The sequence below is a fragment of the Fukomys damarensis genome, unplaced genomic scaffold, assembly GCF_012274545.1.
Source record: "Fukomys damarensis isolate Sample0158 unplaced genomic scaffold, DMR_v1.0_HiC HiC_scaffold_39, whole genome shotgun sequence".
Lineage (NCBI taxonomy): Eukaryota > Metazoa > Chordata > Mammalia > Rodentia > Bathyergidae > Fukomys > Fukomys damarensis.
This window is the reverse complement of record NW_022900951.1, coordinates 67,985,010-67,988,235: the sequence shown is the minus strand read 5'-3', so window position 1 is coordinate 67,988,235 and position 3,226 is coordinate 67,985,010.

The following is a 3,226-nucleotide window of genomic DNA, read 5'->3' as shown; positions in this document are numbered from 1 at the left end:
TTTAGGTCCTTGTACTTGCGAGGTAGGTGGGGGAACCACTGAACTAAATTCCTGTCCCCCTAATTAATAATTTAATAAAAAACTCAAGTGGATTTTAGTTCCAGGGAAAAAATTGTTCATTGGCTAATTGGATCCAGTAAAAGTTGTTTGATATTTATCCACAATTCTTTACCATAAGGAGATAAGATAAATTCACTTCGATTAAAATAGAATGCTTGTTTATGGGGTAAATATTGGCTATAGAATTAAATTAAATAAAAGTTCTTTCACAAGGAGAATGATAAATTATTGGCTTTCATAATGTTAAAATCACATAGCAGAAATATTTTTTGAAGCAAAGCATTTCCTAGTATCCTAAAAAAATTCTCCTTTATCTTTGCTACTAACTGACTAAACTTAATCTTGTTGTATCACTATTTTATATAACTGATCTATTTATTTTATCCACATTACATTGATCCAATTTTTAAAAATATAAGTACAGGCCAATTTTCCCCTGGTCATTTATCCACATTTCCTATATAGTGCATAAGGTGCTTAATTTGTTTTGGCACTACCTAAGTTCAAATCCTTGTTTACCACCTTACAGTTATGTAACTATAGACAAGTTACTTAATGATTTTATGATTAAGGTTTCTACATATTAAATTGATAATACTAATAGTTTTTCGCTCACCATAGAATTGTAATGATGATTAAATTATCATATTTAAGGCATATAGAATAGTTCTTAGTTTTTATTGAAATCTATTTTTCAAATTTTTATGTTCTGTATGTAGTTTAACAGAAATAATTCTACCTTTCTATATTCAACTGTAGGATACCTGTCAAGCCTATCCAATATACATATTCCATCATTCAGTAATAATTATATGATAAAAAAATGAGCATGTTATTTAAGCTTACATAATCCTAACTACACGATGTTTACTCGATTTATTGGAATATGAAAATTATTTTCCACTGTGTCCTTGCTAGTACAATATAAATACAGAGATTATGTGAGATAGGTTGTCCTATGTAGAAAGTTTCCCTTGCAGTGAAGTTATCATAGATGACAAGCACTTTTGCACATTTGTCAAAACTCAATTGACCACATTTGTGTGGCTCTATATCTGGGTACTTTACTTTGTTTTATTGGTCTTCACTGATCTATATCTCCACTAATATACAGTGCTCACTACTATAGTTCTTTAGTATAAATTGACTTTAAGAGTAAAGTCTCACATCTTTCTCAACATTATTTTCTTTAGTACATTCCATTTTCTTCCCATATGAATTTTAGAAAAAAATTTCAGAACTTTATATCTTCCACCCACCCACCCACCAAACAAACAAACAAAAAAAATCACTAAGGCATTTGGCAACATGCCCTTGAAACTCCTTTACAGGTTTTCCAAGTCAAAGATCACCGTAGGCAAGTGGGGGCTAGAATATTTGGATGTTATATAAACACTTGGAGATGGCAAAACTAGTGCTATGTGTAGGAGCTCTCTTACTGTGCATATCCTACCTTATCCGGTCCTTAGAATGTTGGTCATACAAAGGTACAGAGAAAGCTAATGATATTACTGGCATGTACTTAAATCTATAAAAGGCACTATTTGCCATAACCTCAGGCTGAATAATTCATGTAAACCTGCTGGGTGATGTTACTGTCAGCTCCCTCTTCATCAGCAGTTTTACAGAATGGTGCTATTGCTGTGTAGGCTCCCACTGTGGGAATCAATAGGCAGTGTTTTTGAAGAGTATATACCACTTATGAACCTGCCAGGAAGTACAGCTGATTACATGCATGTTTTTTGTGGATGCTCCCTTGCTAGTAATTCTCCATTCAGTTGATCATTTCCTATTATTGTCTTAACATAACTTATCTCTCGCATGCTACATTTAGGTATTTCCTTCAGTATCTCAGCAACCTACTATACTACCCCAGAACAGCTGGGATGTGTATGAAACTATTAATGTGCTAGCCGTGAATCTAGAGAAACTCCTGCGAATAATGAGATTTTGAAGATTTTTTTTGATATTTTGAAGATTTAAAGGATGTAAATAATTGAGGATGCAGAGGAATTTCAGGATGGCTGTCAACCTCCATGCTTGTAGGAGAGGTGGGTATTTTACATGTTTGGAAACCAAAGTATGAGTACACTGATTGCCTAAAATTCCTCCCCCCAAATTACTGACAGTATGTTTGTTAGTAAACAATACTATTTAATGAAAGATAGAGCCATATAAAATCATAACAATTCTAGGCTGTTCCCTCCTTATGGCAGTACAGTGAGCAGTAGAGTTTGTACTCCAAGTTCAGATCTGTGCCAAGCAATTTCAGGAAAAAGAGAATTGAGATAAAGTTTTTAAAGTTCAGTGCCATGGAAAGACACTTTAAAAATGATGGAGGTGGAGGATACAGGACTGGGTCACTGGACACAGTTAAAGCTGAAGCCTGAAGTCAAAATAATATAAAGAGTAGGTCAGAAGATTCCAAAAATGAATGTGACGGTACTGCATACCTAAAATGTACCAATAAACTCAATGAAGAAAAAAAATAAAGAGTACCCTCTACAGCTTTGTGGAATGTTAATATACTATTCATTTAAAAAAAATTTTTAGACTTTAAAAAAACTAATAGGTCAGGCTAAAAAGCCAGATGTTGTGTGAAAGAAGTGGTTTTGGGGTCACATGCAGCTTGTTCTTCGTGCTGATGGGTGACAAGAGATTGTAGTTGATTTCTGTCTCAGAGTGCCAAAGAAGGAGATGAACCTTCTTACAGCCTGTGAGGAATTAAAAAGAGGCCATTGTGGCTTACCTTTGATAAATTCTAAATATATGTTTGATTTCTATCTTACAATGACAATTTTTTCTTTTTATTGAGTTTATTGGTACAATCTAGGTATACAATACATTTACATTCATTATTGGGACCCCATACCTTTACATAATAGCTCTTGATTCTCATTTTTTCCCCTTGTCCTGCCCTCTCTTAACCGTCTCCTCTCCTCCCCATTTACAAACAGTTTATTTCAATTTTTTTTCAGCTTTAATTGAGTTTATTGGTACATTTTAGGGATACAGTACAGTTACATTCATTGTTGGGATCTTGTACCTCTACATGACAAGTCTTGATTCTCATTTTTCCCCTTACCTTGGCCCTCCCTTCACCCCCTCCTCCCCTCCCCATCTACAAACACTTTATTTTCATCTTTTCATTATCTCACATTTTTTT